This window comes from Hippocampus zosterae, chromosome 17 (assembly GCF_025434085.1).
Source record: "Hippocampus zosterae strain Florida chromosome 17, ASM2543408v3, whole genome shotgun sequence".
Lineage (NCBI taxonomy): Eukaryota > Metazoa > Chordata > Actinopteri > Syngnathiformes > Syngnathidae > Hippocampus > Hippocampus zosterae.
In genome coordinates, this window is record NC_067467.1 from 9,429,486 (window position 1) to 9,445,922 (window position 16,437).

Sequence of the window (16,437 nt, forward strand, 5' to 3'; positions counted from 1 at the left end):
GTAGCAAAATTAGATTAGGTAAATATAGTTATCACGATGAGACCCACAAAAAAAAGTTTCAAAAAGCCAGCCTGAACAACTAAAAATTATGCCCGTTGGTTTGAGGCAATTCTTTTTAGGGTCAATTTCTGGGATTCTTTTGAGGTTTGCGAGACTACTGCAGCCACTTTGACTTACCCGGATGAAATTTGGAAAATGTATATATCACGAGAAGACCCACAAAAATTCTGAAGAAGCTATTCCTGAAAAGACACAGTGAGTCTGCTATTTTTGGTTGAAGCTCCCATTTTCAGGGCTTCATCGAAATTCTGCCGCTGAAGCCATTTTGAATTAGCCACATGCAATTTGGTAAATGCCTATCATGAGAAGACCCACAAAAAATTCTGAAGAAGCTATTCCTGAAAAGACACGGGGAGTCTGCTATTTTGAGTTGAAGCCGTCATTTTCAGGGCGTCATCGAAATTCTGCCGCTGAAGCCATTTTGAATTAGCCACATGTAATTTGGTAAATGCCTATCATGAGAAGACCTACAAAAAATTCTGAAGAAGCTATTCCTGAAAAGACGGGGAGTCTGCTATTTTGGGTTGAAGCTGCCGTTTGCAGGGGCTTCATAGAAATTCTGCCGCTGAAGCCATTTTGAACTAGCAAATTTGGTAAACGCGTATAATGAGTAGACCCACATCCCCCCCACCCCCTCCAATTTTAAAGAGTTTTTTGCATCCTTCAATGATGTTTTCCTGTTTCCAGTAAGTTTCCTGCCTCCATTGGTCGTGCAGTCCTGACTTGTATTCCTCTAACAATGGTGTTGCGCGAAGCAGCTTAAATGCTTGTCGCTGACACTAACGCCGCCTTGTTGACACTGATTCTGGTTATGCGCCGGCTCGTTATGTTCGGTGCCACCGCAATTGGCCCGCCTCGTTTCCTAAATGCCACTCGTCGTGTCTTTAGTTGTGAGGATATTAGTCTCCATGGCAACACACTTCTTTTTGCCACTTTGTATGTTTGCTCTAACTGATTAAACGCTCGGCAGACAAAGTGACGCCCTGCTGGCTTCATCTCTGGGAAACTCCACCGGCATATGTGTGCAGTACTGTTACGGCATCCCACTACAAACAGGATTAAAATGTGTGGGAGTCAAATAAAAAATGTGGGGAAAATGTACTAGGAAAAAAAGGGAGTATAATGTGCTGGAAAAAACAGACTTGAAAAAACACATGACTAAATGGCACAATACATGTAAAGTGCACAATGTGCAAAAAGTAAAAAAACAAACAGTAGTATAAGCATACAGAAGTCAAATACAATTTACAATATTAATATGTCAAAGATTCAAATAAAGTGTACAAGATTAAAAAAAACATCTAAATCAAAACATGAGTGAAACATACTGTTGATGAATCAAATAAAACTCAATAAAAGCATGAGTGAAAAATGTACAGGATTCAAATAAAATGTTAACAATTCAACATGCAGGATACAGATAAAACCACCAGTTAAATTGACAAAATTCAAGTAAAATGTAAACAATTCAAGTAAAATGAAAATAGTTCAAATAAAATGGACAATATTAAAATACAAATCACAAGATTCTGCAGGTTGCAATCAAAACAGAAAGGAGTAGACTATACAGGACTCAAATAAAAGTCGCTGCATGCTAATAGAAGCCTTTGTGAACCGTATAGGATTTAACTAACAGTTGAATGTGCCAAAGGCAAATACAAGCTAGAGTTAAATATCCAGGTTTTAAATCAAGCGGACAGTTCGACTAAAATCAAGATTCAAAAGAAAACGTGAATAACAAGTAAAATGATTCAAATAAAATGTACGGGAGTCGAATGGAATTTCCAGGATTCTAATTAATTGAGTATCTAAACAGGATTAGAGAACAAGAGTGAAATAAAATGCTCAAGATGAAAAATAAGTGCAAAATTAAGATTCATATGAAATGTGCGGGATGGAGAAAAATACGTGGATAAAATGTGCCGGATTTAAATGTCAATGATTCAAATAAAGTGGTGAACATGAGCATCATATTCAAGATTCAAGTAAAAAGCCTGACAAGCACGTGCGGGCTTCAACTAAGAGCCTGACAAAATGGTGGCGGCCTCAGGCAGAGCGATTGGGATATGACCAATGCAAAGAGGAAGTCATCGCAAGGTTGAAAACGACCTTGACGAAGCCATTCGAGCCCGAGTCGTTTGTTCCTCCTCTGTCCTCATCAGACTTCAACACTTGTGCGGAACGGGGACCATTCATTAATTCAAAGGTAACTCTCTCAAAGAATCGCCACAAAAGACGAACAACAACAATAAAAAGCAAACAAAATCAAAGCATTTGCGGGCGACCTTGCGTGGAGCGCACTTGAAAGGCTGTCAGTCAAACCTTTGTTGAGCTCATCTTGGCGGCGCCCAGGCTCAAAACGAAGCCAACGCGATGACGCTGCTGGTGAGCTCAGCTTTGCGCCTAAGGGAAAGGCAAAACGGAATCAAATGAATGTGTAGGATTCATTTCAACGGCATGACAACTATCAACAAGACGCGTCCGACAACCTGACTCAAAGGGTCAGGTTTGAAATAAAAACAAAGCGGAACCACGTAGAACATCAACAAAATGGCACTCCACTCAAATCATAACATCCTAAAAAGTGCGACACAATCGGAATATAAACAGAATTTACGTAAAAAGACACGAGAAACAAAGGGTGTAAATAAAAACGGGTCTGAAAAATGGTAGGATTAAAATCTGTGACTGTGAGGTGCAGGATTCAACTAAAAATGTGCCTGAAAGTCTGAAAAATTGTAGGATTAAAATCTGTGACGGTGAGGTACAATATTCAACTAAAAATGTGCCTGAAAGGCACAGGATAGGTGGAAATGGAACATTTTTGTGTGTCTTTTTAGCGTTGACAGTTTTATTTTTCATTTGGTTTATCGCCGTCTTTGTTTTGATGGGTCACATATTTACTTCATCAACAGCACTTTGCATACAGCTTTGGTTGGTTTTCAAGTATTGAAAAATAAAGTTGAGGAGTCAAAGCAAAACCAAAAAAAAAAAAAACACACACTACAAAGTTATACAGGATTAAAATTAAAATAGTGTGAAGGTTGTCCAGGATTGAAATAAAAATATGATTTCAAAGTACAGGACTGAATTAAAACTGTGACAATTATGAAGGGTTTAAATAAAAACATGACTAAAGGATGACAGGATTACAGTAAAAATATGTAAATGTTATACTGGATTCAAATAAAAACATGACAAAAACATGTACAGGGTTCAAACAAGACCATGACTCAAACAGACAATTTAACTCAAAATCTGACTTAAAGGTACAGGATTCAATTAACAATTTGCTGACAGTGTTGTACAGGATTTAAATAAAAACATGACTAAAATGTACAGGATTGAAAAAACAAACTAAAATGCACTACATTAAATAAAAATAAATTCAACATTGGATATAATACAGAATTCAAGTGGTACCCTAGGAATGCTACCATCACTGCCCCCACCCACTTTTGGCTGTAATGCAATTAGGTTGGTGATGAAAGATAGCGGTGGGGTTAACGAGGTGACGCTGATCCTCAAAGCGTTTGCCGCTAATTTCATTTTGCTTCGCGCGCGTCCCAGCAGCTCGCCGAGGCGCCTTCCCTTGGTTACTGTGGATGCCTTATCGCCCAAGGCTGCAAAACCCACCAACAAAGATTTCAAAGTAGGGTTATTATTCAGGGCTAGGCTTTGATTAGTGTTTTAATTATACTCTCAACACTGAATAAGGATTTTAAACAATGAAGGGTTTCATAGTCTAGGGTCATGATTTGCGATTACAAAGAAGGATTAGGACTTTCAAATCAGGGTTATGGCTTCAAACAAACAATAGTGTGTCAAATTTTAGCTTTCCAATACGGATTAGGGTTTCATGACGGGGTTAAGGAAGCAAGCAATGATTAGGTTTTCACATTAGGATTCCAAGCCCTGGTTGTGCTTCAAAAAAGGTTTTGAAGTAGGGTTTGGAATCTGGGTTAAGTTTTTAAGTATGGGTTTGAAATCAGGTTTTACTCAGTGATTCAGTTTTAAAAGCATTTTGAGGGTTTCTCAGGTTTGCCAAGTTTGAAATGATGGTTAGGGTTATAAGGCAGGGCTTCAAATTAGGGTTATTAAGGTGTCAAATGATGGTTCGGGCTTCTAAAACAGCTTGAAGAGAGTTTCAAAATGGGTGAGTATTTCTAACAAGCAGTATTATAAAACTATTTCGTTCAAATCAGGGTTTCAAAGAAGGGTTAGTGTATTGATGTGGGGGTTTGGAATCAGGTGTAGGTTGTCAAAGTAAGGTTTCAAATCAAGGTTCGGGTTTCAAAACAAGGATTAGGTCCTAGAGTCATTTCAAACCAAGATTTGCCATTTCAAACAAGGGTTAATGCTTTCAAAAAGGCGTGAAATAAGGATTAGGGTTTCAATGGAGGGGTGAAAAAAACGCCACTGGCATACTTGCCGTGCTTGACCAGACCAAACACGATAAGGCAATAAATGAGAAGCAAATTCAATCTACTAAAGACGAATAGCCGTGTTGACCCCTCCGGCCACACACACACACTCCATGAGTCAATTGATGTGGGGCTGGGGGGGGGTCAAGGAGGTGAAGACTCGTTAAGCCTTGACAGCAAGCAGCTAACGTGTGCGTGCTACACAGGTGGCTTTGATGTCGTGCGGATGCTAACGAGTTCATTAGCATAAAGGCAGCACAAGAAGGCGGGGAAAGAATAATTAGATGTGGCCAAAGGGGGGGGGGGGGTTGTGTGCAGGCCAAAACAGCGGGGAGTACCCCCCCCCCCCAAAAAAAACAAACTCTTAACTGCAAAGCTTGAAGCATGCCACTAAGTCACAGCAAATTGCACCTCCATAAAACCAGAACCTTAGTTGGTCCGTATCACCAAACCAAACACACACAAAATAAATGGATATTTATTGTGCATTTATATCCACAATAAAAATAATATACACAATGAGATCTTTTGTGATGTCATACTTCAGGTGGGCGGGATCAATTCCGGGTGGCGTCTTTCCACGGTGGTCTCACCAAGCGTAATTAGCCCTAAATAACGGCACTAATGAACGTTGCTGGAAGGAAGAGAGCAGATTGAGGGAGTCGGCCGGCCGGCACGGCCTCCGCCCGAGACGCGTGGTTGCAAAAAAGACGCACGTGCCGAGAATAAGTGATAACATTGACGTCTTCCGCAGAGTGCAAGCTAGAATGTAAATCCAGTCAAGTGTTTCCTGGGTAGCTCTGTCTCAAAACCCTGTTTTGAAACCTCACCTCTGGCTTCTTGAATACAATTCTCATTAACTGGCTTTTAACCCCAACTTGAGCTAAGAAAGTTAATTTAAAACCCCATCTGTAGTTGAAACCCTAATTTGACAATCCTGTCTGGGGAAAAAAGAAACTTTAAACCTAATTTAACATACCTAGTTGACCTGAGTCAATAAAACTAGCAATCCATAAATTTGTTGTGTTCAAGTCATAATATGATGAGATGATTACATAAATGGTAATGGCCCTCTGATGGAAGATCTAACTCCAAAGTGGCCCGGGACAAAAATGAGTTTGACACCCCTGCCTTTTCTAATATTTGAAACTGTAGCCTTCGATAATATAACCCAGGTTAAAACCGAAACATTGCTTTTGCGCAGAATTTGAGGGCAGGCATGGGAGTTCATATTGTAAGTACATGTCAGGTAACCATAGTCGTAAATTCTCAGTTTTTCCTCTGCTTTCCCTTTGTGTTGCCTGGAGTGGCCTGTAAACTGCCTTTCAGAATCCAAATAAAAGCCACGATTCGCGTCTTGGTCACCATTAGTTTGAGTTGAGGCCAGACGGGGTCACGAAAGCGGCAGCTCAGCTCGCTGGGAAGCTTCCGGAATGTGTTGCACATCGGCTGGATCATTAGCCGAGGGCCGCTAATAGCCACTTACGTAGCATCTGCCGCAAAGTGTCACTTCTATCGATCCGGCCAATCACGTGGCGCCTTAATGATGTCACATTCTTTCAAGCGTCAACAGTCCGGCGTGCGCTCAGCTCATTTCATGAATGTACACAATTGAACCTATTTAACATATTGATATGCACTTACGCCGGTAATGTGCGTGACCTTTATACCCCGAGTGAAAGGAGCGCCTCTTCACATCCGCCGTCGTTATTTATCAGCTGACATTTAGCCGGGCCCTCGATGGTGGCGGTTGCGGTTGGTGGGGGGGAAGGGGTGGCGGTTTCGAGGGCGGCGGCTCTCCACTTTAATTAAAGGTTCAACCTCTTCACGGGATGACAAATTGACTTCTTTGTGCTTGGGGAAAGTGCCGCAACGTGCAAAGTCCTGCCGGCTCCTCGCTAACGGTCGGCTAGCTAGGGATGCTTTCACTGTAAAATGGCGGTTCAAACAAGAGCGCTCAACTTCCGATGTCTTTATTTGGGGATAGCATCATGTGCCTTGTTTTGTGTGTGCATCAATCATCGACTTCTCTACCAAATGTCATGTTGCTCAGTGAATCTCTGAGGTGTGCTTTCAACACTGGTCATATTACCTTATATGGGCAATTAAAAGTCATAATGGCAGCCTTCCAGTTTGTTCTCAGGCATGCACTTTTTGATGCATCTACTCATGAGACATGTCCACCCATTTTCTTGTGGCTAAGTAAAAAGAACATCAGAGGCTGAATTCCCAGAAAATTCGGGTGGCGTTAGCATACCATTAAAATAATAATGGTCTAATGATCTTCATTCATATGGCAGCTCCACTTTTTGTATCTTTTCCGGCATGGCTTCTTGATGACACTTTTTTGATGTGTCCCAATGACCGATCAAATTTCACATTGCTAACCAAAGGCTTAGGGAGGGCTGAATTTTCAGATAATTCAGAAGGGTGTTACTATGGTAATTTTTGAGGCATCGTCCATTCTTTTCAAGCATGGTTTGGTAAGACTTTTTTTCTACACGTGATATCCATCAAATTTCATCCTGTTTTGCTTAAAAGCCAAAATGGCTTCCGGGGCTGAATATTGAAAAAAATACAATGGTGCACTGAACCCAAATTTGGCAATTCCTTAACTCCATGTTGGTGTTGCCTTTCCTCATGACATCATCGTTTGTGGATGCGGGGGAAAAAAACCAGAACCCTCCCATGTTTCACCTTTTTTTTTTGTTTTTGGTGGGGTGGGGCGTAACGACAGCAGTGGTTCCCGCCGTCTGTGATCTGGTCCCAGGCACGCTTTTGTCCCGCTGAGAAAGATTGAGAAGGAAGAACATTTAATTGCCCTGTTTGCAAACTAATTAAAGGGGCTCCATTCCGCCCCGTGGAGGCGCTCGTCGCTAAGAAAGCCGGGGACATCATTAACCAGCGGCCTTGATAACCCTTCAAAGCGGGATGTGCGGGGTGTGCGGATTGATACACGCATGTACATGTGCCGCGTGCGTGTGCACGCGCGTGTGTTGCGAACAGATGCCAAGTGTTTTCAGCCCATCGCCCACGGCATCCTACCTCCGCGTCCTAATCAAAGAGTTTGCGCTGTCTTTTCCGAAGGCTTCAAAGGCGCTCGTCTCCACCTCGGCTCTCAGTAGGTGGCGCCGCGCTTCTATTGTCTTCACTTCACAGTCATTTGTCTTATTAGGTGGAAACGCGCCGGGCCTGCTTACGCGCGCATTAACCCACCTTCTTTTTTTTTGATAATATAGACGTTGCTTTTAACCCAGCTTCTTTTTTTGATAATATAGACGTTGCTTTTGATGCTTTTGTTTGCCGTCGTTTATTGCGGCGACCGCGTTCGTACGCGCGTCTGACATTCCGTGCGGCACAGCAGCGTCGAGCAGGACTGTCCAAAGACTTTTTGTCGAGTGTTGACTTCCGGAGCATTTTGACTTTGATCTTTCAAGGCCCACAGAATATTTCTCCATCCCAATGAAGGCGCCAGACCAAAATAAAGCGCCAAAGCTTTTCTTCTTGCTTTATTCCTTTCTAATCATCAGCGGGAAACCATGGGTTGATTTTCCCCACAAAGAGAGACTAATCTTTGACCCCAAAAGTTTGCACACCCCTGTTTTTCTCGCAAATTTACTAAGTATGGCTCTGCCAATGGATCAACGCGGGCTGATTTGGCGACCCTTAGGCGCATGAAATCCTTATTCAGGTTGGCCCCTCAGTCCGCCTCAAGCTCCCCCCCCTTCATCCTTATCCTCCTCACAACTGCTACATGGCAGCATCTGTTTTTATTTTATCCCCCCGCCCCCGTCTCCTCGCCGTGTTTGGTCCCAATATTTTCCACTCGTCGAAGCTGACGGCTGTTATTTGGCCCGTGGCTCCTGTCAAAACTAACACGGCTTAATTGACTGCGAGCGAACGAGCCCCGGGATTGATCCTGTCAGGCATCCTCGACGAGCCGCGCCGCTCCATCTGTGAGACGTTACTCCAGCGACGGCGCCAATCTGTTGCTTGGGAAGAAGCCAAGCCATAGACGGAAGGAGTGAGAAGAAAGACGGGCAGCGGTGAGGGGGTGTGGAATTTCCGGCAGGTACCTGAGGCGCCGCCGGTCTTCTGATCCGCTGTCACTGATGACACGCTCCTCACACGGCAGTAAGTTTTGCATCATGCTAAGCAAGAGCGGTCGTATGGATTCGTCAAGCCTTTCAAGAGGGAGTCATACAGACGTCTTCATCTTATCCAGATTCAGCAAACATCCCGTCTTTCAAATATAACCCACGCTTTGACCGTTTGAGGCCACAAACACACCAACACAATTGGGTGTTTTTTTCCCCCCCTGACCAAGGACGTCAAATGGCACGGTATCTTATGTCAATCACAATCATCCTATAAAATCATTTTTCAGTCTGAGGTGTGTTAAGCGGGTCAGAAAATCCATTTTCTGATCCGCTTATCCTCACAAGGGTCACGGGCATGCAGGAGCATATCCCCGCTGTCTTCGGGCAGTAGGCGTGGTATAACCTGAGCCGGTTGCCAGCCAGTGGCAGGACACGCCTAGACGAACAACCATTCGCGCTCGGAACCACATCTCGGGACAATTTCGACTGTTTCATAAACCTGCCATGCATATTTTTGGAATGTGGGAGGAAGTAAGTACCCAGAGAAAATGGGGAGAATAGCCAAACTCCACACAGAAAGGCCAGAACCGGAATCAAACCCTGCACCTCTGAAGCCGACCGTGGTGCCACATTTTCATATTAAATTTGAAGTATTGTTACATTTTTAATATTTGCTTTTCGTTTAGATAAGGGGTGTCAAACTCATTTTGGTTTCTAATTACATCTTCCCTCGAAGGGCCGTCATGACAATGAAACCACAGAATTATTACTTGTACACAACAAATATAAGATAATGATTTGTTCAATTATTATTCAAGCGAGTATGAACAGGGGAAGAGTGTAAACGTTATTTTTTACACATGACAATTTGACATTTTGGTACAGATTTTAGCAAGTTGACACTTGATTTGCTTTTGCGAGCCAAATAAAATGACCTGGCGGGGCGGGTCTGGCCCCCGGGCTTTGAGTTTGACAGCTGTGCTACAGATGATTTAGTATTTTAAATGATCTATTTTTACTGTTATTTTCTTTCAATTGCTCTATTTTGTATGATATTTGATTATCATGAATAAAAAATGCCGTTTCATATTTTTTTAATATGAAATTTTGTCAGTGGTTTATTTTTTGTGTTTTTATTTTTTTAATGTCAACTTTTTAGTTGTATTTTTTTTTAACATCCAAACATTTCATTTCATTTCTCCCAATTTTCCATCATTCCAAACGCTAGTCGTCCTAAATCCTCCTTGGGTGGCCGGTGAAGCAGCATGTGTGATTCATGACCAACATTCTTCTCTTTCGCTCTCTTGCAAACAATTGTATGTTGACGATCATGAGGTCAACTCCATGTTTTGTGTGCCAGTGGAGGTCAGCAGACTTTGTGTACTGCATGTGTTGCATCTGTACTCTATACAATTTCTCCTCTTATAATAAAATAGAAATAAGTCATGAGTGTACTCACACTTATGGACACAACAATATCTTGCTCCGGCGACTTTTGTGTGGAATCTACTGGTGAATAAATTGTCTGTAGTGTCACACCTGGAGCGTGAAACTGACTGCGGTGGAGTTCATATTTGATGCGATCCAACTTGCGCATCAGGCCACTTAAGGAATTAAAGTTACTGATCCTGTAGCTCACGCATCTGTTTCCATGGCAACCACACAAAGAGGACCCCGCGGGTCCTCGCCAAGCGCTCGGTTTGCTGTCTGCCGGCGCCGCGCCGAGATATCCCCAGGCTGAATTGAGAGGGGCTCCGGCGCTGTCAATAGTCAATCCCAGTGGAGAAGATGCCGTTGGGCGTTCCGTGGACGAGTGTCTTTTGCCCGCCAAGTCCCTGATGCTCGAACATACTAACCTCCACTAAAAATATAAAATATGCAAAAATGTTCAATTCGTAGTGTTGTGTCACAGCGATGTCAGAAGGCACATCCAATAATCCAGGTATTGGCGGAGTGTTTTCAGAGCGCACAGACAAACAATGGACTGGTTGCTGGTCAATGTCAGGGCGCATGTGGAATGCCTGCGTGGAAACCGAAGACGTACTATGTTATTATGTTTATTCGAATGCCCCTTTAGTACTCCTGATGCTAGTTAGCTTAGCATTAAGCTTCTCTGCCGTTTGCGCTCCTCTGCCGCATTAACGTTTATGCCCAACATGGGTCGACGGCGGCTATTGGAACATTTGAGGCGACGCCCGCTCGTCTTGAGACAGGAAATCACTTTGCGGCAATCACCTGACGCGAAGGCCTGCGTGATGAATGGCCGCCGCCTGCCGCCATCTCATTCCGTTACTGTCATGCATAAGTGGGCCGAAGACGATATTAAACGTGTGCGCGCGCACACACTGCTGTGAAAGGGTGCGAGGGGGAGTTTGCATGCAGGTACGTGTGCACTTGCGTTTCTATGTTCATGCATTTTGTATCTTGAGTGTCATTGTATGTGAATAAATGTGTGTGCACGTATGTTTATGCTTGCGTGAGTGATTATTTGTGTGCCCTACCATGGAGTGTTTGTTTGTGTGTGTAATTGTATGCATACTGTACTGTGTAAAATATATTTATTAACCCCTCCGGCGGATTAAGGAGCAGAATACAGTCGATGGCGAAAAGATGGTTTTGCAAAGCATTAATATGAGAACATGTTGGCTCGAGTTGCACCAAATCCTTGAAATTGCCACAAATGCGACAGGACTGAGATCCAAACGATTCAAGTGGATCGTCATTTTTCTTTTTTAAAAATAGTGTTGAGCGGTCAGAAAAGTTGCTAAATATAGCCACCGAATTGTTCTCGACAAAGACTTTCTTTTGTCAACTCGTTCTCCTCTGTTGGCAACCAGGTTGTTCGTGTAAGCACTGCGCATCATCTATGCAGAATCCACAAGAGAAAAAAAAACGTCCTTAGAGGAAGACTTAAAAGTATGTAGTGGGCGGAAGTGGATTAATGAAAAGATGACTTTAAGTTAGGCATGATGATGATGATCATCATGGTGACTTTTATTTATCTAACTTGTTTTTCTATTTGCTCTCTTGCTAATTACTGGTGGCATTCGATATGCTAATGAAGTTGATGCAATAAGTATCTAATACACACGCACACGCACACACACACACACACGAAAGCCCGACTTTTGTTGACATTTTCCATCCGCAACCTTCCGCACGCATTTGCTGCTTTCGTATTTATACACACACACACACACACACACACACACACACACACATCTTAGCTTGTTCAAAGTGCTCATTTGCATAAAAGGCCCGCCTCCAAGATGAGGGGCAAACAATATGCTAATCACGCCGTGTTCCATTAGCGGCCCAGTTGCTATGGAAGCGAGCAAAGTGGTTTGTACAGCACACCTGAGCAGGTGACGAAGTAGAAAGACCAAGAACGCCGCAAAATAAAAAAGAATAAGCAGGCTTAACTTTAACCCTTATCAGCAGATGTGTTGTTGGTTTGTGGGGTTATGGTCGGGTAGACAGAGTGGAGAATGCTGATTCTAATAAAAAGAGCATCCGGAAGCTGTGATAACGTTACCATTAGCATCACAAGGAAAGTTGTGGTTTTGTTGCAAATGTACCAGGAGACTAAGGGCAGGGTGAAAAGGGTGAAGGAGGCCGTGGAGTATAATGATTTTGCATCAAGAAAATGAATTAACTTTTGCCTCAATCAACGGATACATTTCCCGTTTACCCTCCTGCTATCTTCGTGTGTGTCTGCTTGTGGGGTTATAGTTATGTATGTGTTCGTGTGTGTGTGAACTTAGCCCTGCGCAGTTGATTGAGTGTGCCTGTGTCTAAACATTTGGAGGTGTATGTGTGTGCGTATGTGTGTTTGTACACATGTTTGTGTTTCCAGTCAATTAGCGGCACTAGGTAAAATTTACATCCATTTCCTGTTTATCCCCCTGCTCTTCCGTAGTGTTAATGTGTGGTTGCGTGTGTAACCTAGCCACCCTCCCTGTGTACCCGCTCATGTTAAGGTCATTAAGACGCACTCAGGATGTGTTTTACGAGGCGGCCGTGCGCCATGTTTGCACTCAACCTCTGTGTTTCTCACACGTGCTAACATACACACACACACACACGGCTATTGACCATCTTTACAAGCTTAAGGAGAGTGTTTTATAGCGCAAAGAGGGCATTTGTAATGGTCTAATATGACCTTGAGAAAAAGCTCACAGCAAAGGAATAATGAATGAAAATAAGGATTACGGTCATATCGGTAGAGGAAGCATTGATTTTTGAAATCTTGTTCTACATAAAATGCTTGCAAGGAATCAGATAAACTGAAAGTTGAACCGGTGCATGTCATTGGCGGGCGCTCTTCCCAATCGCCACGTTGCTGTTATTGCTTTGAACACCATTGATTTAGATCATATCATTATTTAAGATGCTTCAGATAACTGGGGTGAAACATCGATATTTGTCGCTTAATTAAGTCCACTTTGAGGAGCTATCGTAATTCTGAGCACAAATGATTTCGAATGACAATCCGGCCTATGCTATCGTGTATTCATTGCCGTAATGTCCCAACATTGAAGTCATGCAGCCATCTGGTCTTGTGCTTGTGATTCACAGACGGATCGGCACCGGACCTCCTGCTGCCTGCGCTGACCCACACCTTAGAACGGAAGGACCTTCACACAGGTAGGACGTCAATTCAAGTCATAGAACGCGCAATAATGATGGTGGGCGATGATAATGATGATGATTATAATAATGAATGATTGGGAAAGACAATGATGTCGATCACGGTTACGATGAGGAGGTGACAGCAATGTAGACGATGACGATACCGCTGCTTCGGATAATTATTTTTGACAATGAGGATGACGACGACGATGACTATACCGATGATGGTAATGATGACGTCGGAGACGAGAGACAACGACACTGATGGTTCATGTAGGGTGATTATCGAAACGAGAGCGATGACTATTAAGATGATGAGGATCATGACAGTAATAATGAAGACAACGTTGATAAAATGATTGCGATGATGACAATGACAATAAAGGCGATCATGACAATTTTTCAGAAGATGATAATCATGATTATAGCGACCCCGACTGAGAACGATGGCGATGACGGCGACGGAGACAATGATGACAGTCAGGACAATGCTGGTCGTGGGAATGATGATCACGATGACGATAACGATGGAAGTGAAGACGACAATAATAATGAAAATGATGGAAATGATAATGGTGGTAAAACATCGTGACGATGCCGATTGTGATGATAATGTTGCCGATGATGAACACGATGATGCCAGTCGTGACAATAACGATCATGCCGATTCTGATGTCAATGCTGATCATGGTGATACCGATTGTTGCGATCACGATCGTGATGATGTCGATCGTGATGCCGATCACGACTGTGACGATAACAATGACGCAATTTGGGACTTGAATGCACCTTGAGGAGGATATCTGTTCCCGTGTTTTGATGACTCAGCGCTTGAGAAACAAAAGGTTTTCTCTGGGGTAGCCCCACCAAAAAGTAGGCCATCAAATCTTTTCGTTTCAACCCTCCGCGGCGCTGCTTTGTTCTGATTGGACTCGAGTCTCAAGTTGCAGGATTTGCGGGCCGCATCCCCAACGAGCGGGAGACGTTCCCAGAGAAGATGAAGGACCGGGTTCTCCGCAGGAGGCGGGCCTGAGGGGATTACACGGATCAATGTGGAGGGAGAGCGAGAGAGCGTATCTGGCAGGTGTGCTTGGCCAATCCCGGCACAGAGCCAGACGGGATAACATTCCCTCCCGGCAATTAAGCCTCAGAGGTGTTGGAGTGCTTTCGCGGGAGAGCTCATTAGAGGATCCTGTCACTTTTTTCCCCTTCTAATCGCACCCCCCACCCATCCCGTTATTCGCTTACCTTATAAAAGTCTTCCACCTAAATTGAGTACAAACACAATGCTAATGCTAATCCATGTCACGCAAAGCAACCATGTTCTGATCTGGTGTTCCCCTCGATTTTCTCACAATTCATTTCGGTTCATGGCATGGCTGCAGGCACCATTTTGCATGTTGCTACTCGACGACTCGTTCGGTTTTTCACTATCTGCGTCTTGGCCCGTGGAACTCCAATAAAGAAACACATTTTTAGTTTTGGCTTGAAGACGAACAGAAAGGAATTGTTTGGTTCATGAGACCATTTCGGCTCAGATAGTGACTGTTTGAATTGTGGGTCACAGTAAGACGTACTTTCACCGCAAGTTGCAGTCATTTATTGTTGTGGAATTGTATTTTCAGGATATTTACCAGTGGCCAATGTGTTTGCACCTTTATTGTGATTAGACCATTTCAATTTTACTCATAGTTCAAATGACTTTTTGTTCTTGATCCCTGTCGTGAGAAATGTGGTCCACAGTGTGTTCTGTTTGCTGTGGCAAGGAGGATCAGATTCACTTGAAATTGGGAGGTGATAAGGTTGGAGTCCAGTAAATGTATGTGAATTTTTCTTTTGATGGTGGCGCGGGCACCCGCAGCGGCTCCTCTTGTTGTGAGAGGGAAGAAATTTCATCTGTGTGCAACATACAGTACATTTGACAAGAAAGATACTTGACTTGATACTTGATAAAGCAACTGTTAGAATGTTTATTTTGCTCAAATGATGTTTTCATCTAAAGTTACAATAAGTTCGAGTTGTTGGCAGTTGTAGTTCCTGGACTAAACCTGTCAAACTTGTGGTGAACCTGGATTTCCATCTATAGTTACATAAATTATTATTGTTTTATATTATTGTTGTTGTTTTGTAATTGGTTCGTGAAACCAAACACATGGCCCGTGACAGCAATGTAAAACATCAGTGCCTGTGCTGATTATTTACCTCCGGAACTCCATTTTCATACTAGTTCCCGCCTTTCAAACACCCTGTGGTCCTTCAAAAGTTCCTTTCGGGGAAATGCACAATATATATATATATATATATATATCCTCTATGGAGGCGTGGGTGTTATTCGTCAGCCGTCGTGAAGTTACCGCTCAGTAACTTTGTCCTCGTCGTCACTGTTGTGTCTCGGCCTCCAAGCGCCCTGAGGACCCACAGTGTCTGCAGTTCCGGATCGGTTCCCCGGCAATTCTATAGACACACGTACACACACAAGACGCTCGCACAGACACACAAGCATCACAACAAGGTGGCGGGGTGGCTTGCTGGTCCTGGACAAATTGGAAGCAAGCGGCTCATTTGCTCGCAGACTCGGCAAACAAGTGCAAAGACTCCCCAAGGGCATGCCCGCATAAATAATGACGGCGGGAGACACTTCCATTTGTGACGCTCGCCGGTCGCGCGCGCACGGGTCAGTTGGGCCGTCCCCTTTGGAGGCGCTCGAGGGTCGGCTGTAAACAACGATGTGGAGAATTAAAGTAGCTCCGTTTGTAAGGACACCACCTTTTGGAAGGAAATATGTCTCTGACTGTCTACAGTTTAACCCGAATCCCTACGTTAGGTGTTAGGATTAGGTTTATGGTCTGGGGGATGGGGTCAAGGTTTGGTAAGGGATTTAGGGGATGATTCTCAGGGTTAAAATTAGGGTTGGGGCGTTAGGTGGTAAGATTAAAATCAGATTCCGGGTGCACTGGGGTTACGTTGGAGTTCAGGTTAGGTTATGTTTGGGGTTTAGGCATCGGGTTTGGATTGGGGAGTTAAGACGAGCGGGGTTTTGGTTTGAGCTAAAGTTGAGCGGTCATGATTGAGTCTTGGCTCTGGGTTCAGTTTAGCAAGACACTGATTTTCGAGTACTAAGGGAGTCAGGTTTGAAATCAGAGGGAGTTAGGATTAATATGGACAGGTTCAAAGGGGGCGGTCCGCTGGTCCAGTGGTTAGAGCGTTGACTTCACAATGCG

At 43.6% G+C, this 16,437-nt stretch overlaps 1 protein-coding gene across 1 annotated transcript in view; it reads left to right on the plus strand.

Annotated features, from left to right (window-relative positions):
- The window catches only part of LOC127589340 (RNA binding protein fox-1 homolog 3-like), a 277,061-nt gene that overhangs the window by 23,629 nt on the left and 236,995 nt on the right, over positions 1 to 16,437 (plus strand). The window contains exon 2 of the mRNA XM_052048458.1: positions 13,163 to 13,231. The gene's annotated coding sequence lies outside the window, so the exon portion shown is untranslated. The remainder of the gene's footprint in view (positions 1 to 13,162; positions 13,232 to 16,437) is intronic.